Raw genomic sequence first — 24,817 nt, forward strand, 5'->3', positions numbered from 1 at the left:
CAGCAATGGCTTCATCCATTCACCTGCTCTGTGACGGGAAAAGAACTTCCAGAGATGTCCCAGGCTGCTGAAAAACGGGGCTGGGACATCAGTGCCCTGCGTGGTGGCACCTCTTGTGCCACCTGTCCACTAGGAACTGGACTGGCACCCCCTTTGCCTGATTCACACTGGGGCCGCCAGCAGCCCCCGATGGGAATGTTCGGATCCCACTGCTCTGCACTGCGGTCCCGTGACTGTCCGGAATGAGGGCAGCACTGGGGAGGCCCCTTGCCGCTCCCAGCAGCCAAGCACGTATCTCGATCAGCAAGGGGCCAGGCTGGAAGGGAGGAGTTGGCAAGGACATTCCTCCCAGGAGGGGGCAGAAGAAATCCTGGCCCAGCTGGATCCCGCGCCATGCGGGATGGGCAGGTCCGAGAGAGACAATAGGGTTGAAATAACCTGGACCCCTCTGGTGCCTCTTTCTACAGCCAGCCCCATTCTCCAGTGTGGGCGTCAGGACCCTCGCGGCTCCACTGCACCGCACTAGGAGCCTGCAAGCCATTCACAGGCAGCCTCCAGGGTGCAGCAGGACACCCACCGCCTTCCCACCGGCAGCGGGCAGCTGTGAGCCAACACTGCAACTTGGGTCCTCGATAGCAAACTGCCCCAAATTAGAGCAGCACGGGCACCGGCCTGGCAAGGCGCATAAACCTCTTGGGGACACAGCCACATGGGGGGAAGGGCCAGGAAGTGCAAGGGTTAACGCGGGGTTTGCAAAGTGCTTTGAGATCCTGCATGGCCGGGGCAGCAGAAAGGGACCCTATTGTTGTCCCTGCTGCGGGTTTAGATTCCCCAGCCAATCAGAGCCAGGAGTTGCCAGGGCTGAGACATGCTGGGCAGGAACCTCATTAGCAGCTTTCAGTTCAATCTCTCTCTAATTATCTCTCAGAAGGGAACAGGGAGCGAGGCTGGAAAGTGTTACAGCTCCCTGCTGGGCGGCTGGTTGGAAGGAGGGGAAGATGCCAGGCCTCTCTCTGTGCTCACGAGCGCTCGCAGACTTGGCAGCAGACAAGGGTCTGCCCAGCAGCCCCGGGTCTGCCCAGCAGCCCCTCATTGGCTGAGCTTGCCATGTGTGCGTGTTCGGTGTCCCCACGTGTCCAACAGTCCAGGGCGTCCTTCCAGACAGGTGGCGGAACGTGCATCCCAGGACGAGCTGACGGTTCGCCACGTCCCAAGAGCCAGGGCGCGGTGTCGCCGGGAGCCCATGGGGCTCCATTCCACGCTGCTTGTCCTACTCCGCTGAGTGAGTGAGAAACCCCAAGAGCCAGGAGCAGCAAAACGTGGCCAGGGTGCTGTCATGGAAGCGATGTCAGGACTGTATAGGATCCTATAGAGGATGGCACCCTTCCTCCTGGACGCGGGAGGCACCCTCCACAATCCTGGAGCAGAACCAGCATGCCCCATTCAGGGACGTTCCCATGAGGGGGAGACAAGCTGGAGGAGCAAGGCTGGATCCAGATCCAAGCACACCTAGGGTTTGGTGGGCTCAGGCTGGGTCCTTCTCTAACAATGTCAGATTGAATCAGCAGTGCAGCCACCACGGAGTTTCAGCATATTCCTTTCCATGCGTGCTGGCAACAATCCAAGTCTCTGCCTGTATCTGCAGATCAACAATTCACCCCCTTTTGCTTTTACACATGGGGACTGATTTATTACCTGTAGGCCATCCCCCAGGAACCCAGCCTGGCAGAGGCAGACATTGGATAGGGGAGGTGATGTTTGGGTCAGTTGCTTAAGCCCCAGAGGTTGCTTTCCCATTAAACCCTGCTTCAAAGAGTCCGTGGAGCTGCCCGGGGTCGGTTATGGTTCTGCAGCCTGTTAAGAACCCTTGGCTTTTAGATTTCTCTTTGCTCTCTAGCCCTGGGCCCCTCCCTGCTCAGAAACGACTGCTTCTCCTCCCTGCTCTCTGCTTAGATAACTACACGGGAGAGACGCACACTCCAGCCCACCCAATGTGCATCCGGTGGGTTGGCCGCAGCACGGCCTGCTCCATCTGCACGGCGCTAAAGAGGACAGCAAAGGTAAAGCCACCCTGGGAAAACCCACCTGCATTTTTGTGCAAGGCCCCTCCTGGACAACGCCAACAATGTCTCAGCTAAGAGTCTATGGGCTGAATCCCACAGCAGGCCAGCTGCTGCTGAAGATGTGCCTGCCTAGCTCGATATGGCCAGAAACTGGCTACGAGTCTTTTGTCACTGGCACCATTTAACATTGGTTCATATGGACATATGTATGCGTGAGCACGCTGCATACAAGTATAATTTCAATCGTCCTTTAAATGATCCTTTTAAAAACCGCCATGTGCTTGCACTAGGGGTACTCAGTAACAACACTTAGCTGGAAAGTGCTTTACTCAAAACTGGGCAAGTATCACTACTTCCCGTCTACAAAGTGGGAAACTGAGGCACGGGGCAATTAAGGCCAGAGAAGGGCTCAGCCCCAAGTCTAGGCCAGAGTTTCAAAACTACCCAGCACCCCACCGCTCCTGCTGTGATTCTCACGTCCATATTTTCAAAAGAACTCAGCACTCAACATACTGAACAGAGTAGAAAAACAGGCCATAAGTGACTTGCCCAACGTCACAGCCCTTCGCCGCCTCCTTCCCACCAGGGAGCCTTCTCTAGCGTGCTCCCCAAGCACACATGGGCTCGGAGAAGGGAATGTCTTTCTGAGCCAGAGAATGTCAACAGAAGGAAACAGCTTAATCCCCTGTGCTCTGAAACTGGGGCCTTCCATATGCCACCTGGAGAACACCACCAGGCTAGCTCCGTACCCCAGCATTCAGAGCCGTGCTGTGCCCCACAGACACTCCCCACTGCCCTCGTAGTGAGATGGGCCCGGGGCCTTCAGTAACATGAAGCTGTCGGCCACCTATTTGTACCAGATCTGTTTGCCACAGTTGCAGGGAAAAGGGGCTGTCCCATCTGCACCAGGGGTCCCATTTCCTGCCCTGAGCCCTCTCGGAGTAACCTTACCGGACGGATCACTTTTCCTATAATTGCATAATTTATGTCCCATGAGAATCCTGCAGCTCTGCAGTCTCTCTGCTCCCTCTCCCCTCCCCGGCAGCCCTCTAACGACCCCAAGTCTCGAGGCCCAAATGGCGCATCGGAAACATTCCACACAGCTTTGCCCTCCCCCCCTGAATCCAGAGCTCTGGCCAAGCCACCAATTCGGGTAATTCTATCCTACCTATGGAACTTCTTCCGCAGTGTCAGCTGGATACGGGATCCTTCTTCCCCTCCCGTCCTGTGCTAATGCCTGGCTTGTGTGTTGTTATATCAGTGGCTGTGTTCCACCCAAGAAGCAGCTGCATGCCAGTGACGCAGTTTCCGTAGCTTGTTTTGAGATGGAGGGCACGATAGAGACTCATGAGTCTCTTGTTACTGCCACCAGGCTGGAGAGGGGAGAAATTCCTTGAGGAGACTCCAGTTTGAAGCAGCTACCCTGTTGCAGAGGAAAAGACCCTGCTGCTTACCCCCATGGACCATGCGGACACGGGACATGCATTTTGTTGGTCCCCAGAACCCAAACCTGCCCAAGTAGTTTAGCTTTAACGGGTTGAACCAGTTTCCATTTTACTGCCTCTTCCATTAAACTTCTGCCCACCTCAGCTTACAAACATCCCTCTGCCTCCAGACTTTGCCTGGCGGGCCCCTGAGTGGAGACATCTCTGCTCTCCGGCCTGGGGAGACAGCCAGGGAGAAAACGACGCTTTATTCCCATTGCAACCAACCTCATGCCTGGAGAATTCACTCGAGTAAACTGGACTGCGAGCCCCCCTGACCCGGGGCCAGCACAAACACGCTCTTCCCAGCAAGGGGAGGGAAATCGGACACCCTGCCTGCTGCCACTGGCTGCCCGGCAGAGAGCAGCCAAAAGAAACTCTGCACAACTCCCTCAGCAACATCATTCGGCCCTCTGGAGAGGTTGGGAAGTTCTTCAGCCAGGACGGCTCTGGAGCTGTGCTAGTGACGCATCTGGTGCATCCCACCTAGCACCGCGGACGGGCTGGGAAAATCCCCTGGTCTGGGCAGGGCCGCCCCAATGCCGCTGCTTCAGAGACACTGTCACCTCCTCCCAGCATGCACTGAGAAATGTGTACCTCTCTCCATGCTGTATTACTGGGACCAGACTCTGTGCCCCTCCTGCCCCCTAGGAATCCCCCGTGGTGCAGGCAGTGCCTCAAAGCATCTCCTGTCCCTCACTCTGACCGAGCACCCAGCCCATCTTTGGGGTCAGCAGACAGACCCTTTCCATGTCCCAGGCAGTGAGGTCCAGTGCGCAGGGCACTGAATGGGGACTCAGGAGACCTGGGCTGTGTTCTCAGCTCTGCCGCTGATCTGCTGGGTGACCTTGGCCAAGTTACTTCCCTTCTCGGTGCCTCTGGCTCCCCTCCCACTCTCTGCCTGTCTTTTCTCTGCAGATGATAGGCTCTTTGGGGCAAGGGCTGCATGGACAATGCCTCACATCCCCGGCCCCAATCCCAGTTGGGCCTCTTGGTGCTCTGCCGTACAGGTAAGTAAATAATAATCTCCTCATCCGGGGGCACTGACAGTGATGAATCGCCAGCGTCAGTCTCCAGCTGCAATCGTCTTTCACAAACACCGGTTCCTTGGCCGAGGAAAGGAAGAGAAAGTTAAAAGAAGAGTTCCGTAAAGCGCGATCGGAACTGAGCTAAACACTGCCAGGAGCCAGCCCCCTGTCATGGAGCTCTTGAACGCCCGGGGCACCGTCCCAGCATTTCTCCCAAGTCACCGTCTCTGCTCCGCTGGCCATTTCTATTTTGATTGATTGATTGATGCTCTTCATTAGCATGCTGGATATTGTGTCATCCCTTCACTCAACACCCTCTTACCAAGGCTCCAGGGGTCACCATGGACAAGCAACTGAGTGTGAGCAACCAGCCCGATGCCGTGGCTAACAGGGCTTATGCGATCCTTGGACACACAAAAAGAAGGGCGCGGTGAGCAGGGAAGTGATTTTACCTCTGCACACGGCAGTGGTGGGACCGATATGGTGCCCAGGTCTGGTGCCCACGTTTTTAAAAAGATGCTGAAAATTGGAGAGAGTGCAGCCAAGAGCCACAAAAACGAGTCGAGGGCTGGAGAAAATGGAGAAGACGGAGAGGTGACTTGACTACAGTGTCCAAGCACCTTCATGAGGAGAAAATCCTGACTACAAAGAGCTCTTTGATCTAGCAGAAAGAGGAACAACAAGACCCAATGGCTGGACGCTGAAGCCAGACAAATTTAAATGAGAAATTAGGCACACATTTTTTAACAGTGAGGTTGATTAGCCATTGGAAGTGGTGGATTCTCTCTCTCTTGATCTCGTCAAACCAAGACTGGCTGCCTTTCTGGAGATCTGCTTCAGCCAAACACAACTTACTGGACTCAATACAGGGTGAAATGCCTGGGTGGAATTCAATGGCCTGTGACATACAGGAGGTCAGGCTGCAACTCGATGAATCTATGGTTACTAGGACTCTGGCTTCTTTGTACCACAGCCAGAAGGTGAAATCTCTCACACCCGGGCCACTAGTCATCATCCCCCTGGAGCCAAGAAATGTGAGTCTAGTGAGATCCAAGGGCCCAAGTCACCCTGGATACGATCCCGCTCCTCCCTGATATGCACAGTGCCAGAGCACGTCCTGGTTCTGCCATTCCCCACAGCTGAGCTCTTCCTCTGCAGATGGAACGTGCTTCTTGTCCTGCAACCTCCCTCCACTGCTGGAGCCGGAATAACCACTGGCCTTGGCAATCATTTCAAAAAAATAAAAGAGAGAGACCCAAGTCCATAAAACTAATAAACCAATAGAAATGCCCTGAGGAACCGAGACAAGAGGAGCCTCTTAGTAATGAGGCTGGATGAGTTCTGTGGTTTCAACTGTGGGGAGCCAAGAAAAGGGTTTTATTTAATTGCAGTGAGATAAGGAACAAGTCAAAGCAAAGGAAGCAGCTAACAAAGGAGCCAGTGTCGAGGGCCCTGTGCCTTGCTCAGCCTATGCTGGGTAACCAGGGAATACATTGTGCTTCGGGGCTCATACCCCTCTACCACACCTGGTCTCTCCTGCTGGTTTCCCCGTAGGAGCCTCAGACCCCAGGACACTCAGTGAGGGAGGGAACAGGGGTATTCCCAGTGGGGCTTCCATCTTGCAGGCATAGTACAGTGAGTGTCTGGTTCTGGGAGGGCTCTGGTACCTGCAGCTCCCTCTGGTTTCAAGAGGATCTCTCCAAATAGGCCCTATCCTGGGAGAGGCAAGGCAATTGCAGGGGAACCACCAAGTCAGCAGTGGGGTATCAGGGCTGGCCTTGCTCCAGATGGAGTCAGTAGGGGTTTAGAAGGAGCAGGCCCCTTGACTGCAAGCTCTGCTGGGTAGGGAACCTGTGCTGGGCACAGTCTGTTTAGCACCACGTGCTCTTACAGTGACATACGTACATACATAGGGTGAGTTACACAGTAAACACAAGCTCCTGCCTAGGTCAGATTCACACCTTTGGAGCACAGGGTCAGGATTTGACTTGAGCTGACCTAGACCCAATGTACCTAGCAACTCCCCAGCTCCACTGAGCAGGGTCAGCACAACCACCAAGGGGAGAAGGAAACACTCTTTCGCAGGGTTTCTGGAATTAGATGTCATATTATATGGAGCATCAAACAACTGGCCTACAAATTAACCGGGGGCTCATTTTAGAGGGTGCATCGTTCACAGTATCTAGAGACACACACAGATTTTAAGGCCAAAAGGGACCATTTGTATCATCTAGTCTGACCTGCTGCCTAATGCAGGCCAGAGAGCCTCACGCAGCCATCCCCACGTCCAGCGCGTAACCTGTGGGTGAGCCAGCCATGTAGGCAAAGTGCTTTTTGTCCCACAAATATTCAGAACAAGCAGGCTGCAAAGGTCCCGTTAAAAGGCAAATCCTGTCACAGCCTGAAGTGTGGAGCCACTCTGTGATATTCTCCTGCCTGTCAGATAAATCTATTTCTTAGGCACTAGCTCTGGAGAGGGGAAAGGCAGAAGATTCGCAAAGGCTACAACAGAAAGCTCCTGCCTATGGGCCAAGTTGTTTCTGGAGATGCCTTATCCCAGGCACCAGAGGCATGTGATAACAGCACACAGCCATTGTCAACATGCTCTCAAAAGGCCTTTGTTCTTCGCCAAGCTTGGAGGAAACTCATTCGGTTTATTAGCTTGATTGTAGCATGTATCTAATCACAGCTGCAGAGCAATAGCAGGCTTGCGCCAAAGTCGAAGACTGAGGGATACGCATACAGCAGTGAAGAGGGCAACCCCCCCCCACACACACACACCCACCTCCTCAGACACGGGCATGGAAAGATTAAATTACGATCAGTAAATGTCCGTGTCAATTTCTCCTTCCAGTGCCACCCAAGTAACTACAAAGCCATCTTCCTCATTAATAACCAGCTTTTACTGAGAGGGGAAATCAAACACACATGCAGATGGCCTTAAAGACAGCACAGAGCTGGCAATACAAGCCCAGCTCGGACCCTGAGTATGGACTCCGCCCTCTAGCCGCCTCTGAAGCCCACGCTGCACTGTCTTCACTAGTCCTGTTACCTGCAGTAGCTGGATTCCAGCTAGCTCTGGTCAGCTAACCCGTGCACAACTTCGGCTGTGTAGACAGAGCCGAGAGAGAAGTAAGGGAGGGAAGGGCTGCAGCCAGGAGAAAGGGCGATCCCAAATAAATGATCTGGAGGATGGTGTGGATTGCACTCTCAGCAAATTTGCAGATGATACTAAACTGGGAGGAGTGGTAGATACGCTGGAGGGGAGGGATAGGATACAGAAGGACCTAGACAAATTGGAGGATTGGGCCAAAAGAAATCTGATGAGGTTCAATAAGGATAAGTGCAGGGTCCTGCACTTAGGATGGAAGAATCCAATGCACCGCTACAGACTAGGGACCGAATGGCTAGGCAGCAGTTCTGCGGAAAAGGACCTAGGGGTGACAGTGGACAAGAAGCTGGATATGAGTCAACAGTGTGCCCTTGTTGCCAAGAAGGCCAATGGCATTTTGGGATGTATAAGTAGGGGCATAGCGAGCAGATCGAGGGATGTGATCGTTCCCCTCTATTCGACACTGGTGAGGCCTCATCTGGAGTACTGTGTCCAGTTTTGGGCCCCACACTACAAGAAGGATGTGGATAAATTGGAGAGAGTCCAGCGAAGGGCAACAAAAATGATTAGGGGTCTAGAGCACATGACTTATGAAGAGAGGCTGAGGGAGCTGGGATTGTTTAGTCTGCGGAAGAGAAGAATGAGGGGGGATTTGATAGCTGCTTTCAACTACCTGAAAGGGGGTTCCAAAGAGGATGGCTCTAGACTGTTCTCAATGGTAGCAGATGACAGAACGAGGAGTAATGGTCTCAAGTTGCAATGGGGGAGGTTTAGATTGGATATTAGGAAAAACTTTTTCACTAGGAGGGTGGTGAAACACTGGAATGCGTTACCTCGGGAGGTGGTAGAATCTCCTTCCTTAGAGGTTTTTAAGGTCAGGCTTGACAAAGCCCTGGCTGGGATGATTTAACTGGGAATTGGTCCTGCTTCGAGCAGGGCGTTGGACTAGATGACCTTCTGGGGTCCCTTCCAACCCTGATATTCTATGATTCTATGAAATGCCACGAGGAAATGGCTCCTTTACCAAAGCTCGGCAAGCTGAATTTATGGTGCAGCGCCATCTCAGCACATCCGGCCAGGGCTGCTGGGGAACTGTTTAAGGAGCTGAAGCACTCGGAAGAAGGAATAAAATCCAGATTTTATCAGTAGGTTTTTTTCCTACTTCAAAAACAAAACAAAAAAAAAAACAAAATAAAATAAACCCTTAAAATGTGAAGGGGTGGAGGTGGGGGACCCTGACTCCAACCCTTCCAGCCAAAGCGAGCAGGAAGCAGACATCTCTGAAGGGCTTTTGTTTCCTCCCCAGGCTGATAATTCCCTTTAACCTCTCGGGTCTGGAAGCAGCATTTTTCCAAGCTCTCAGCTGCTGTGAGCTGGGGAGGGCAAAGTTAAGGGGGGAGTGGACGTGCTGCTTGTTTTTTCTGCTGGGATCTCAGACGGAGGCCACCCCCTCTGCATGTACAGCAATCTCCTGGGCTGTGCTCCTGCCCCTCTCGTCAACCGGCTACGATATGGGGAAGTGCCCCCTGCTATATTCCTGCTGGGACATAACGCCAGCTTACAGTCTGTCCACCCCAAGAGTTTACAGAGCGCTAACAGGCAGTTCCAACATTCCTGTCCTCTTCCTCTTTGCTGCCTGTCCAATTACCGGATGGTGTTGTGGTGGGCTCTTACGCAGGCTGCCATGTGTCACCCTAGAGGTGGCTGCATTCAAGTAGAGGATGGGGCAGGAGAGGAGTGCGACCTTTTTTGTTGTTTTGTTTTACGATAAAGTTAATCAAACTTTTTCAAACTTCAGAACAGGATCCATTTCGCTCCTAAGTTTATCTAGATGGGCAAGAGAACAAACCTCACCATCTGCCCTTCTCTAGCATCTTCCCTCCAGGATCTCAAAGTGCCAGTCCAGCCTCAGAGCCTCCTTGAAACGTTTGGTGTCATTTCCCCCCATTTTACAGATAGGGAAGCTGAGGCAGAGAGAGAAGGGGAAGGGGATCTCTGGGGGGCATTGCTGGGAAATAGACCCAGAAGCAGAAAGGTTGAGTTTGTTTTGGCTTTTGGGAGTACCACATTTTGGATTTAAGCCGTGACCTAATGCAATAAGATACTCAAAGGAACCACCTTGTGAAAGCAGCCAGGACCTCCTATCACCCTGGTGGGGAGACCTGGTCACAGACAAGGAGTTCGGACTGCAGCCCCAAACTCCTCCTGCCGCAGTGACCACCTAGCAGAGAACAAATGCTGCTGGCCACACAGAGAGCCGCTGCTAAGCCAGACCTGAGAAGCAGCAGACGCAAAGGGTCTAGAGATCAACCACACAGTATTATGGGGGCAGACAGGTGCAGTTGTGAAGCAGGTGGTGTGTCAGGACAGACTTCAAGAGCACTGGTTAGATGGTGCTAAGTGCCCTCTTCCTTGTGCCTGACTCTCTGGCCTAGAGCACACGACAGGAAACTGCTCTAGTGTAAGTGGAAACATTCATCTGGAGCAGAGTACACCCGCGTGCGACAGAGCGGGAGCTCCTGGCAGAGTGGTGACAAGGGGGAAAAGCTCCCCCACACTATACTTGCTCATGCGAGTCAGTCAGCACGTGAGGGCCAGTGTGCCTGGCAGTGCGAATACCGCAACAGGATAAATAAGGCACAGTCTTACTCTCCACCCGAGTTTCCCACCCCTAATTCAGGGCTTCTCAGCTTTTCCCAGACCATGGCCCCATCTTACAAGAGAAAATGAGTCTCCCATCTGGGCACAAACACGCACACACACACACACACACACACACACTCTCTCTCTCTCTCTCTCTCTCTCCCCCCCACCCCCTCCCCCCAAGGACAGAGCCTTGGGTGGGCTCTGTACAGTCTTGAGGACAATTGTCTTGTTGTTTTAAACAGCATCAAGGCTTACTTTATGGTTAGACCATAAAAACCTCCCGCCTGGAATGCAGCTATCTTGTTTCAGATTCCAGGAGAGCAAATTTTGATGGTGATTTTTGTTTTTATAATGGGGGCATCCATTTCGTAGGGCCAGAGACCCAAGAACTCAGTTAACACAGGGGCTCCCAATCACGCCCCTGATGACTACGATGACCTGAGCGGAATCAGAATCAGAGAGGATCGCAAGGCCCGATGTAAAGAGCTGCACAGGCCAAGCCATTTGCAGCACACAAGCGTGAGGGGTTCTCCAAAATCCAGCAACTATGCTACGTATTCCTGAGTGCCATCTACTGGCACCTTGACTATTAACTAACTATTGACATACACACAATATAGTGCAGTCCTGTAACAGGCAAAAGTCTCCATATCTCGTTAGCAAACATAACACGGAGGGTTGGATTGCTTTGGGTAACTCAAGACGCCTTGGCACATTTATTTAGCAACAGTTGGGTCATTAGACCCTGTGCCCTGACCAACCTCCAATGCCGGTAAGAACATTCGGCAGCCCTAAGTTCCCTCTGCCGATTCAGTCGGACACTGTTCTTTGCTTCCTCTTCTATGCCGTTACAGTGTGCCCTCTCAGAGGTGGCTGCCTCTCAGTGGTGAGCTGAGTAATCCCGATAATCCTTTATTCCGTAGGTGGGTTCCTGCGTTTGTAAGTAGTTGTGCAGCCCGGCATGAAAGGCTCGGGATAATCAAGGCACAGTCTTACTCTCCATCCAAGTTTCCCACACCCCTCTGCACAGCAGTTCCTAGAACAGCTAACTCCCAGGTATCGCCAAGCAACGGGCACCCCACAAGCCACGCATTGCTTGGTGGTTTTGCCATGTACATTGCTAGCCCCTGGCAGAAGTCTTAAGGCCGCCAAACCCAGTTCCCTTGGGATTGTAGGCAGCAACTCAATCGCTAGCTACACAGATGTAAAAACAGTGCCTTTTCCATGCAGACTGCAGACCCCCTTCCTTTCCAGGGACCTTACTTCCTCAGGTCTGAAGAGGGCCAAGAATCACGGGCCAAAATTCAGATTATGAAAATATTTCATGACGCATCACAGGATGACCTCATCTCTGCACACACTCTGCCCTGCCAACAAAAACAACATAACCCATGTTTGGTTTCTCAAGTTCTTTCCAGAGGAAGCTGGAGTCAAGAGGAGCAGCTCCATGAGATCTAGGATTTTTATTAACTCTTGACTGACCACTGCTAAGCATGCCAACTCTATGTAGATTGCAGCAAATCGTAAAGGAGATCGCTGCATCGGAAGCAAACTAAAATATCAAATGATACACTGTTCCCTGGAAATAAGGCCTGAATATGCTGCTTCTACCAGGCTGCTGGGTGAAAGGCTGTGCAGTCAGCCTGTTTATCTGGGGATCTAACCCTGTTGCCTAGGCTTGAGTTGACTCATCTGGAAATTACCCCCGATGGTTCCTTGGCATCTTAAATAAAGCAAGCCAGTGGCCCAAGTCCAGCTCCCATTGGACAAGACCATCACAGCTGGCACCAAGTGACCACGCAGAAGGCAACTTCAGCCAAGACACCAAGGATTTGATGGCCATGGAGATGAAGCTCTCTCCCACACACTCTAGGAAGGGCTTCCTGCAGAGAGCAGTGTGTGGGGGAGGTTTGCCCTGCTGCATCTGCTTTGTGGACAAGAGGACAACCTTCATCCTTCAGGGCTGGGAACCTGGCACCTTCCATGAACATGAACACGTGGGTTGAGCAGGAAAAGCCCAGCATACCCAATGCTCCCCATCAGCAAGGTGCCATCACAAAGCCTCGAAGCACACACTCAATTTTAACCACACAGCTAGCCCCATTAAAGTCAGCGGGATTATTCACGTGCTACCCTGACTGTGGCCCTACTAACCAATGAATATGCAAAAAGAGTCCTGCATTTGGCAGGTGAAAACCAACCTAGGAAGGTTTCTCACCATGAGAGCTTTTGAAGAGAATGGGACAAAGTGACACTGAATAAGAACTGGCTCAAAAGCTCATCACAGATGCCAGAAGGAAAGCAGCGTTAATGCAGATAAAGCCGCATCCCATACCTATCTGGACAGGGTCAATCTGCTGATTCCACAGGGCTTTTCCACTGGGAAGGCTACTGGAGATGGAGGAAGCACAAAGGAAATGATCCGTGGGATTCTGCTACGTATCAGGGCTCCAAGCAGCTGCTTTGGGCTTGACCGTCTCTGCGTACGGTTCCTTGTCACTTTGCCTGGGGGTCCCCATCTATCACACAGTTGGCCCCATTCATATTTTCTCCTCGTGCATTTCACACATAACCAGCGGGTGTCAGTGGTACCCAGTCTCACCAATGAACAGAAAACAAACTCTCTTCAATCCCATAATGCTCATTAACCCTTCATTGCCTGAAAGACCATCAACCTGGGGCCAAAGAGGAGGTGGAGGGATGGAGGAGAGGAAGGTCAGAAGGAATGACACCCCACCCAATCATGCACAGCATTGCAAGAACTAGCTAAGCACAAGACGTGGGTTTTCACCTTCCTCTGAAGCATCAGGCAACGGCCACTGGTAGGGAAAGGAGACTGGACTAGATGGTCCAGTGATGTGATCCATCACAGCAGAGCCTTGGGCCCTTGAAACCCTGCACATTCCCTATGGAAATTCACATGGATCTACAAAGGGGAATTCTCCCTTTAGCTCATAAAAGGCTCTTCCACACCCCTGGGCTTCCAACAGTTCACTGGACAGGCTGGGAAACAGGAGACCAGCATCCCCTTGTCCCTGCTCACCATTCCTAACCAGACTCACGTCCCGGCTTCGGAAGGGACAGTCGCGGACTGGAGTGTACGTTCAGCTCATGTTTTCCTTCAGGTCTCTCTTCAAAGCTGTCTCCTCTCCCCCCCTTCTTTTAACAGCTGCTGCTCCCCGCTGGTTTTGTCCTGCGTCCATTTAACACTCATCTACTGACAACTCCGTCTGGCGTTAAGCGTAGTGCTGGGTGTCCAATCCAAACAGAACAACTGCACTTCAGGAAGGGGAAAAACGCCTCGCAAACGTTGTTCGTTGCCTGGCTGTGCAGTCAGCAAACGCTCCAGTTCATGAGTCCCAGGTTAATAGGCGCAGAGCATTTGCTCTCTCTCTCTCCAAGCCCCTACCTTAGCCTCCCTGAGCTTTCGGCTCACTTTTACATGGTCCGGATGAGCACAGAGCAAAGTTCTGACCTTTTTACAGCCTGGCTTTACTAGGTGCAAACAACCAAGTGGAACCGGTAGCACTCCTGAGCTCCGAGCAGCCTGTGCAGTTCAGTAGCTTTCCTGCCGATTTCCACCTCTTCCCTCTGACAGGTTGGGGCCCGGGGGAGAAAGCGAATCAGAGCTGTCCTCTACCAGCAGCTAAAGAATAGCTGTAATACGGGTTTCAGAGTAACAGCCGTGTTAGTCTGTATTCGCAAAAAGAAAAGGAGGACTTGTGGCACCTTAGAGACTAACCAATTTATTTGAGCATGAGCTTTCGTGAGCTACAGCTCACTTCATCGGATGCATACTGTGGAAACTGCAGAAGACATTATATACACAGACACCATGAAACAATACCTCCTCCCACCCCACTCTCCTGCTGGTAATAGCTTATCTAAAGTGATCATCAGGTTGGGCCATTTCCAGCACAAATCCAGGTTTCCTCACCCTCCCCCCCCCAAAACTCATTCTCCTGCTGGTAATAGCCTATCCAAAGTGACCACTCTCTTCACAATGTGTATGATAATCAAGGTGGGCCATTTCCTGTACAAATCCAGGTATATGGTCACCTTTTGCAAGGTTACAGGCCTGGGTCAGGCAGGGTTTTCTTCGAAACATCCCCTGTTCCAGCCCTTGAGAACGCTGGAACCGCTCATCTCAGAGCGGGATCTTGGCTTGAAGGGTTTCCAGCTGGGAAGGGTTCTTTGCTTCTAAAATTTCCTTAATGATATTATTGGATCTGGGGTGGAAAGTTAGCTACAGGTCAGCAATCGTTACTACTTCCACAGGCATCTTTCATTGCACACTGGTACATAAGGGTCCTGTCACCCACTACTCAAGTCTCTAGGATTGAACACAAGGCATTTTAACAGCACACAGCAGTATTACGCAGTAGTTTAGGACAGGAAGTGAATACACTGATCTCAGCCACGGTACCAAGTCCAGCTGAGTCTGCAGGGAGCTGGAATCAAGGTCAGGACATCAGAGTCAACAGCTCTCCTCTTTAAATCAAGTGCGGTGGGAGCATTAATGACCCAAAAGGGGTCACCTTTGTTTTCAGATCAGGCAAAGCGCCCCCTTACGCCACGTTGTGGGCACTTGGTTCAGCACAGAGCGGAAGAGGAAAAATATCTCCAGCTGAGCCAACAACTGGGATTTTTATTTCCTTGTGGGTCACACAGTAATCGAGGATTTACAATGGGACTTTCACCATGGACTTCAAGGGGGAGCAGGCTGGGCGGGGGCTGCAGCTCGGAAGGAAGAGACGCAGAGGCCCAAGGGGGAGCAGGCTGGGCCTGGAGGTGACAGGGAGGCAGATGCCCAAGGAGAAGCAGGCTGGGGCTGCTGGCGGTGGGGGAACAGACGGGGACCAGAGGGCACAACCCTTCAAACACAACCAGCCTTCAACCCAAAGGGAGCCTGAGTGACCCAAGGAACCACCTTCCACAGCCACGTGCGGCACTAGGCAGGACCCCTCTGGCCTTGGCTTCTGCCAGCGAGAGCCTGGTCCCCAGTGCAGCAGGCAGGGACGGGTGGAGGCACAGACCGCGCCCCGCAAGCAGCGCCCTGCTCTTGGAAGCCTCTGTTTCGATAAGCTGCAGTTTTCCCTTCTGAAAAATGCTCATCTCTCACCGGGGCTCTGGCTGGGTTTGGGAAACAACGTGGCGTGTGAACTGCTTCCCAGTGCTCTCTGAACCCCCATGCATGGTGGAGCTAGGGGAGACGTGCCGCATGCCAAACCCGCCATCTGCATGTTATCAGGGAGGCAAAGAGTTACAGCGAGTGACGTGTGCATCGACGCTGCCTCCTGTTTGCACCTCTTCACTCAAAACTCATTTCCTCTCCTGCCACCAACTGCTTGGATTCCCAGCCTCTGAGTGCAGAGGCCCTGCACTGCCCTGGAGAGAGGAGCCATCATTCCCACCACCGCCAGCCAGGGACCGCCACGGGCAGGGCAGCGGCCAAGGGAGAACAACTGCAAATGGCAAGCAGGATGGTACCCAGATCTGGGAGCCTTGTGCCTCACAGTGAATCCAGGCGGCATGCCCCTCACTCATTGTCCCTGCATAGGGAACTGCTGCTTCTCTGTATCTGCGAGTCGCATCATTTACAACCATCCCTAAAAACATATACTTCAAAACCACTGACTAGAGACCCCTCCTTGGCCAAGCAGAGGGCACCAATGCACACTGTATCCAGGTGAACAGGGGGTGCTGAAGGAACAGCTCCGGCTCACCTGGCTGCAGGCCGGATAGGTTCGTCAGTGCAGGCTCTGGGAGCTCAGCAGCCCTGCCCTTAGATCATCTCCCCACCCCAACCCCCAAAACCACATTCCGAAACACAGCCCGAAACCTGGACTCTCCTACGGCCCATCCACATCCCCTGGGATTGGGGAGCTGGGCTGGGACCCTCCCAGGAGCAGGCTTCCCCCTCCTGGCTGGCCTGGGAATCCCTCTCTCACAGCACTCAGGAGAGCACCGGCTGCCGGCAAGGGGGGAGGCACACGTATCTAGCCGTCAGCATTCCTTGTGATTCCAGACGCGTCACAGAAATTGATGGGCCAGACCAGGGGCCGTCAACTACTATCATCATTGTACTGCCCTTCCATTGGGGCGCCCAGTCAGGGGCCAGAATCCCAGTGTACTAGCACTGTACAAACACAGAACAAAGAGTCCCTGCCCCATAGAGCTTCCAGTCTGGGGAGAGGAGAAGAGAAAACAGACAGACACACGCAGACGGGGAAGCACAGGGAACAGAGAGACAATGCTGGTCAGCACAATGGGCAGTGGTCTCAGTGCACCAGCAGCCTGACTCGTCACCTTTTTTGGAGGCATCGCAGCAAGCGTCCAGTCCCATGTCCTGCCCATGAGCGCAGCCAGTACCAGCTGCTGCTAAGCAAGGCGCAAGGCCCTCATAGTGGGCAGTCCCGAAATACCCTGCTCAGGGTGGGCAGGGCTTCCCCAGCAGCTAGTGGTGAAGCACAAGGGTCTCCGTCCCTCCCATGCAATAAGGAACATCCAGGTGATGTTCCAGGTGAGAGCAGTCATAAGCTTTAAGGCCTCCCTGCTAGACTCCCTTGGGCAGAACCCTCTCAGGGGCTCTCCTTGAGCACACTTTTTACGCGTCAGCGAAAACCATCTGAAGCTGGAGTTCAGCAGGACGGGTGAACTCTCAGTGAATCCCTTTCAAGCAAGGAGAAATCGCAGTGTGCTCGTACTGCTTCAGGACAGTTCCTTGGATACAGACCAAAGACTTCCATAGCCTGAATGTAAACAGCCAGAGATAATATAAACTCTCCATTCCGCGCCCCTTCCAAGTTCATCCAGCGTTCCCTTGGGACAGCTGAGTCCCTGGGACTTTAACCCAACATTCCACCACTAACATAAACAAGCGACAATGGAAGCAGCAGAAGCGAATACCACAGGCTTTATCCCACTCAGCCCCGGCTTCCTGACTTGCTGAGCATGCTAAGGATGCAGACAGGCATTTGGGGTTTTTAAAATACAATACATTATCCTGCTAATGACACAAAGCAGGAACTGGGCTCTACGCTGCATTTGGAGAGAGCTGGGGGAAGGTAAGGAAAGGGCTGAATGCCTCCTGCAGAACTGCTCACCCAGCAGGAGGGAGACCCAGCTGGGGTAAACTGGCTCAGCTACTTCGACTTGGATGGGGCAGCTTGATTCACTTCAGTGCAGCTATGACAACAAAAGAGATTCAAGTCCAGGACCTCCACAGTAGCATCCTCCACTTCCAGTTCCACACACAGGGCCACGTAGCAGGCAGACCTATGCGTGAATGGGACAATGGTGCTCAGAGGAGGGAGTTAGGTTTATTAGGAACTGGGGAACCTTTTGGGAAAGGAGGAGCCTATACAGGTAGGATGAGCTCCACCTAAACCAAAGCGGAACCAGATTCCTGGCTTGTAAAATTAACAAGGTCATAGAGGAGTTTTTAAACTAAGGGCTGGGGGAAAGCCGACAGGTACGGAGGAGTACAAGGTTCGAACACAGACATCCCTTAGGGGAGGATATTTTTAAAGGGGATCCTAATAAAGAGGAGAGGATAGATGTTGATAAAGTACAGCCAGGAACTGAAGAGAACCAGTCAGATGAAAAAGAGTCTCATTCAATTACACCACATAAAGAGAGACAACAAAATATTCACAAATTTTGTAAGTGCTTGTATACAAACGCTAGAAGTCTAAATACTAAGATGGGGGAACTTGAGTGCCTGGTATTAAATGAGGGTATTGATAGAACAGGCATCACAGACACTTGGGGGAATGAGGATAATCCACGGGACATGGTAATACCAGGGTACAAAATATACTGGAATGACAGAGCAGGTCGGGCTGGTGGGGAAGTGGGTACTAGATGGGAAAGAAAGCATAGAGTCAAATATAGCAACCATCTTAAATGAATCAAACTGTACCACAGAATCTCTATAGATAGAAATTCCAGGCTTGAATAATAAGAATATAGCAGTAGAAATATACTACCGACCACCTGACCAGGATGGTAACGGTGATTGTGAAACGCTCAGGGAGATCAGAGAGGCTACAAAAACAGATAATGGGGGACTTCAATATCCCCATACTGACTGTGAATGTGTCACCAGAGGATGGGATGCAGAGATAAAATTTCTAGGCTCCATTAACGACTGCTTCTTGGAGCAGCTAGTCCTGGAACCCACAAGGAGAGAGGCAATTCCTGGTTTAGTCCTAAGTGGCATATAGGATCTGGTCCAATAGGTGAATATAGCTGAAACAGTCTGATACTAGGAACCATAGTGTAATTAAATTCAACATCCTTGTAGGGGAGAAAATACCACAGAAACCCACCATAGTAGCACTTACCTTTAAAAAGGTGAGCCACACAAAAATGAGGAGACCAGTTAAATGGAAATTAAAAGGAACAGTCACAAAAGTGAAATGCCTGCAAGCTCCATGGAAACTTTCTAAAAACACCTTAATAGAGCTTCATACTAAATGTATACCCCCAAATAAAGAAAAATAAAACAAAACAGTAAGAGGACCAAAAAATACCACAACAACAGAGTAAAAGAGGCAGTTAGAGACAAAAAGACATAATTTAAACATTCGAAGTCAAATCCTGCTGAGAAAAATAGAAAGGAGCATAAACTCTGGCAAGTCAAGCCTAAAAATATAATTAGCAGGCCAAAGAAGAATTTGAAGAGCAACTAGCAAAAGACACAAAAACTACATGCAAAATTTCTTTTAAGTACATCAGAAGCAGGAATCCTGTCAAACAATTAGTGAGGCCACTGGGCGATGGAGGTGCTAAATGAGCACTCAAGGAACACAAGGCCATTGCAGAGATGCTAAATGAATTATATGCATTGGTCTTCACTGCAGAGGATGTGAGGGAGATTCCCAGCCATGAGCCATTCTTTTGAGGTGACAAATCTGAGGAGCTATCCCAGATTGAGGGGTCAGTAGAGGAGGTTATGGAACAAACTGATAAATGAAACAGTAATAAGTCACCAGGACCAGATGGTATGAAATTGCAGAACTCAAATATGAAATATGAACTCAATATGAAATTGCAGAAATACTAACTGCGGTATGTAACTATCACTTAAATCAGCCTCAATACCAGATGACTGGTGGATAGCTAACGTGACGTCAATTTTTAAAAAAGGATCCACTGGCGATCCTGGCAATTACAGGCCAGAAAGCCTAAGATTAGTACCAGGGAACCTGGTTGAAACTACAGTGAAGAACAGAATTATCAGACATAGATGAACACAATACATTGGAGAAGAGTCAACACGTCTTTTGTAAAAGGACATCATACATCATCAATCTATTAGAATTTTTTGAGGGAGTCTACAAATATGCGGACAAGGGTGATCCAATGGATATAGTGTACTTAGACAGGTTTCAGAGTAGCAGCTGTGTTAGTCTGTATCTGCAAAAAGAAAAGGAGGACTTGTGACACCTTAGAGACTAACAAATTTATTTGAGCATAAGTTTTTGTGAGCTACTGCTCACTTCATTCAGTGGATGCATCCGATGAAGTGAGCTGTAGCTCACGAAAGTTTATGCTCAAATAAATTTGTTAGTCTCTAAGGTGCCACAAGTCCTCCTTTTCTTTTTAGTGTACTTAGACTTTCAGAAAGCCCTTGACAAGGCAAGGTCCCTCACCAAAGGCTCTTAAGCAAAGTAAGCAGTCGTGGGATAGGAGGGAAGGTCCTTTCATAGATTGGTAACTGGTTAAAAGACAGGAAACAAAGAGTAGGAATAAATGGCCAGTTTTCACAGTGGAGAGAAGTGAACAATGGAGTCCCCCAAGGGTCTGTGTTGGGACCTGAGATCTTCAGCATATTTATAAATAATCTGGAAAAAGGGGTAAATAGTAAGGTGGCAGAGTTTGCAAACAATACAAAATTACTCTGGATAATTAAGTCGAGAGGAGACTGCAACGAGTTACAAAGGGATCTCACAAAACTGAGTGACTGGGCAACAAAATGGCAGATGAAATTCAATGCTGATAAATGTAAAGTAATGCAATCTCTACTATACATGAAAAATGATGGCTCTAAATTAGCCATTACCACTCAAGAAAGATTTTGGAGTCATTGTAGATAGTTCTTGATAAACATCTGCTCAATGTGCAGCAACAGTCGAAAAAGCAAACAATGTCAGAACCTTTAGAAAAGGGATAATAATAAGACAAAAAATATCATGCCACTATATAAGCCTATGGTACGCCCACACCTTGAATATTGCACGCAATTCTCGTTTCCCCAATACAAAAAGATATAGTAGAACTGGAAAAGGTAGGGCAACAAAAATGATTAGGGGTATGGAACAGCTTCCATGTGAAGAGAGATTAAAAAGAGTGGGATTGTTCAACCTAGAAAAGAGACGACTAAGGGGGGACATGATAGAGGTCTATACAATCATGACTGGTGTGGAGCAAGTGAAGAGGGAAGTGTTATTTACCCCTCCACATAACACAAACTAGGGGTCACCGAATGAAATTAATAGGCAACAGGTTTAAAACAAACATAAGGAAGACCTCCTTCACCCAACACACAGTCAACCTGTGGAACTCATTGCCAGGGGATGTTGTGAAGGCCAAAAGTATAACTGGGTTCAAAAAAGAATTAGATACATTCCTGGAGGATAGGTCTATCAATGGCTATGGGTGTCTCTACGCCTCGTTCTGCCAGAAGCTGGGAGGGATGACAGCAGATGGATCACTGGATAAAGTGTTCTGTTCTGTTCACTCCCTCTGAAGCACCTCGCATCGGCCACTGTCAGAAGAAAGGACACTGGGCTAAATGGACCTTTGGTCTGATCCAGCCTGGCTGTTCTTATGTAACTTACACCAGCTGAGGAGGTGGCCCAGTAATGTAACATACCATGAAAAAAGCCTTCAGCAGCTTCTGATTTCACATGCTGGTCTGTTTCTGAGTCACTTATGAAGACAGAGACACACACCCCTTGGCTTCAGAGGCACCAGGCCAGCACCTATGAGAACGGGCTTCTCCAACACTCCATTTCCCATCCGATTCCAGCCCTTTTCTAATATGGATTAAGGCCTTGTCTTCCCACAAACTTGATCTGGTTTCATTAAACAGAGTGAGTTAGACGGGTGCAAACCCCTCTGTGGGCTCTCCTGCACCAGTTTCACAGGGGCTTATATTTCAGTTTAGCTTAAACCCGGTGCTCCTGGTAGGCCTAAGTTAAATGGAAATAAGCCTGGTCTAAACTGAAATGGGAGTGTTCACATAGAGTCTCTTGCATCCATTTAACTAAACCAGTTTAAAAATCATGCTTTAGGTTAAAATTGGTGCAACTGTGTGTGGAGATCAACCCTAAACATCACTAACCCCCCTCTCCACAAAATGGCCCTTCTGAAAGGGCTGCCAACCCTCCAGGATTGTCCTGGAGTCTCCAGGAACTAAAGATTATGTCATGCAATGACACTTCCAGGAATACATCCAACCAGAATTGGCAACCTTACCTTCTAAGTGCTTTCTGATGTGATCAAACAGCCATAAAGATTTAACTGCTGTTAAACGTACATGGCCTACGGTTTCCCCGGGTACCTCAGTGGGCACACAGGGTTGCTGGGGTTTCAGAAAGGCTGTTCTTTCCTGCCCCAAATAGCTGTCGCACAGGAAGCTGCAATCTGCGCTCCCCCTCGGCCATCCATACGGGGTTAATGAGGAAAATCCTTTGTCCCGTCTGATTTTGCAGGCGAGCTCACTGTTGCCGTGGGCTGTGCAGAGACATTATCCAGACAGAGCCCATGTGTTTACATCTGCCTTGGAAAGTCTCCATGTTAGAGCAGTCAGCCAACGGGGGGCTGGAGCCCTCCACCGGGGCCAGAGACAGGCCCAGCCTGGAATCAGGGCTTGTCTCTGAGGAAGCTCTGGCGCGGAGCGCCAGGTCAGGCCAGGCTGCGGGGTTGTTTGCATCACTCTCTCAGGGGAGGCCAAGCAGAACCTTAGGCAAATGCAGTGTGTGGTTCTCTCATCAGGATACATTTTTCATTAAGTCACTTCCTTTCCCAGCTGGCCAGAGTCTCCACTCTCTTGCAGATTTATGATAAGGCTCTTCTCTCTCCACGACTTTTGTTTGGCTTAGCGTTTCCTCCAGTCCAAAGATTTTCCCTCCTCCCTGCACAAATCAGCCCCCTGTTGATATTCGACAGAAGTAAGCGCAGTAAGCAGCATGTCGCCATGTGCTAATGAAGGCTCCCCAGCCTCTCACAGCCTTCATTTTCACCCTCTGCACAGGTCCAGCCCCTCCCACTCCCTATGCCCCCCTCCTTTGTCTTTCCTCCACCTCACTTTCAGGTCCCAGGTATAAAGGTGCACACTGGAAGCTGCTTTCCGGTTCCCATGCTGCTGCAGTGACAACAGGAGAGGAGATCCGAGATCCGTGGGTGATGCACACATGGGGCAACCACAAAAACAGGCCCCCACCCAAAGTCCACTCACAAAACTGGGCCAAATTCATCTGTGTGTAACCAAGGGAGCAGCACCAAGGAAGAATGCAGCTCAAGGCTATAACCAATCAGAACACACTGCCCCCGAATGCCCTCATTAATTGCTATCAACACCGCTGGAGTTGCTTTTGCTCTTTTAGGCATCATTGAAATACACGGGGCATGCACATCCATGCCACACAAGCCAACCGAAGAGAGCATCAGGCTTGCAGAAAGCTGCCCACCCATCAGAACTTAGAGCAAGCTGAGTTAGATGTACAGAAATGGAGACAAGGTCTGAGGCTGCTTGGAACTGGCGCACCTTTCCTGGGCCCCCAAGGACAGAGGTACTGGATGGCCTGACCAGAGCAGGCCCACAAGGGGCAGAAGGCAAGGGGATGATGTCGCTCAGTGTCCCTAGGAATTCAGATCTTGTACCAATGAAAAAATGTAATGGCCAACGGAGCTTAAAGAGGGACTTGCACACTAGGTCAGACAGCTTCTTTAGAGAACCATGGGAACAATTTACCAAGGGCGTGGTGGACTCCTCCATCACTGAATTTTTAAATCAAGATGGGCCGTTTTTCTGAAAGCTCTGTCCTAGGAATTATGTTGGGGAAGTTCTATGGCCTGTGTCGTGCAGGAGGCCAGACTAGCTGATCACAGCCATCTCGTCTGGCTTTGAGAATCTATGAATCCCTTCTTAGCCACAAGCCACCTTCTCTCGTCCCCTGGTGCCGCTGCTGCAGGAACCTGGCTGTAAACACGAGATTAAGCAATCGCATAATCCTGCAGCAGTAGCAGACCTGCTCATAAGGGCATGTGCGCATAGCAGCTTAGGCCGAGACTAGACTGGCAGCTTTTGCTGGCACAGCGAGGTCAGTTAGGGGTGTGATGTTTTGCCGACATAGCTGTACCAGCAAGAGCCCCAGAGCAGACCCATTTATACCAGCAAAAAAGTGCTTTTGCCGATAGAGCTTATTTTGCTGGGGAATTGGCATGAGCCCGATCAGCAATAGGACCTTTTACAGGCACACCCTGTGTCTGCACTAAGGATAGCCATGTGGCAAAACATTTAAGCATAGACAAGGCCTTGGAAAGTTCTATGCCTGCTCTCTCGCTCAGGTTTCTGTGCCAACATTTCAGAGCCCGCCTGCCTCTGTGCTGCAGGAAATCTGCCCCCGGCTGCTTTCTTAGCTCGCTCCAAGCGTCGGAATCTGAGAGATGGCAAATAGAGAAACCGGTTCATATTTTCCCTCTCCTGCCCAGCAGTATTTGTGCAGCACATTAGTTCCTGTAAGAGGATTTCTCAGACCTTCCCGGCTCTTTCATGTAAGGAAAGTTAATAGCCGCTTTCAGCCGGAGCAAACTGCCAGCCAGTGTTTACAGAGTATGGGATTGATTTACCATGAAAGCTACTTTTCTCTCTGACTCCAGGCAACGTTACACCAGAGCCTTTCAGGGCTGGAGTAAACTAATGTGTTTCAGCTCCTCAGCAGCCGCCTGCCTCTCTCCCTCTCTGAATTTCCACACATGGGGCCTAAAATAATCAAGGGAGGTGGCCGTGATCTGAACACAGGCTCTCAGTACTCCTGCCAGGTATAGCACTAGGCTGCTTTCTAAGGCTTCCTTTAGACTCCACCACATCCCACAGAGCCGGGCAGAATGATATGGAAACGGGTCTGTGCTGTCTCAGCAGCACCCTGCGCTACATTCCCTTGGGGGGACTGGGGAAGACAGTGACCATTTCAGCCTCATTTCCCCCCACTGCACCCCCATCTTCAGCCTCGACAGTTTTAACCCAGAGCAGAAGGGAAAGCTGCACACATGGCTGGTGCATTTCCTGAAGACAGGGTAGGAGTCCAGTTACCTGCCGGATCTGAAGAGCTGGTATCCACACTAGTCCACTTGTGCTTTGAGCTCCCAACCAGGAGCCAGCAGAGACCCACCGAGGTTTGCAAAAGAGTCACCCTGGCATTTGGATGGCATTGTACCTGCTCACCCCGAGGCTGCATTTGGCCCCATTCA

The 24,817-nt window shown here is 50.8% G+C and overlaps 1 protein-coding gene across 1 annotated transcript in view; it reads right to left on the minus strand.

The window, feature by feature from the left end:
* ADGRA2 (adhesion G protein-coupled receptor A2) overlaps nt 1-24,817 on the minus strand; it is a 103,958-nt gene that overhangs the window by 24,831 nt on the left and 54,310 nt on the right. The gene's annotated exons all lie outside the window — the stretch shown is intronic.

This window comes from Natator depressus, chromosome 26, assembly GCF_965152275.1.
Source record: "Natator depressus isolate rNatDep1 chromosome 26, rNatDep2.hap1, whole genome shotgun sequence".
NCBI lineage: Eukaryota > Metazoa > Chordata > Testudines > Cheloniidae > Natator > Natator depressus.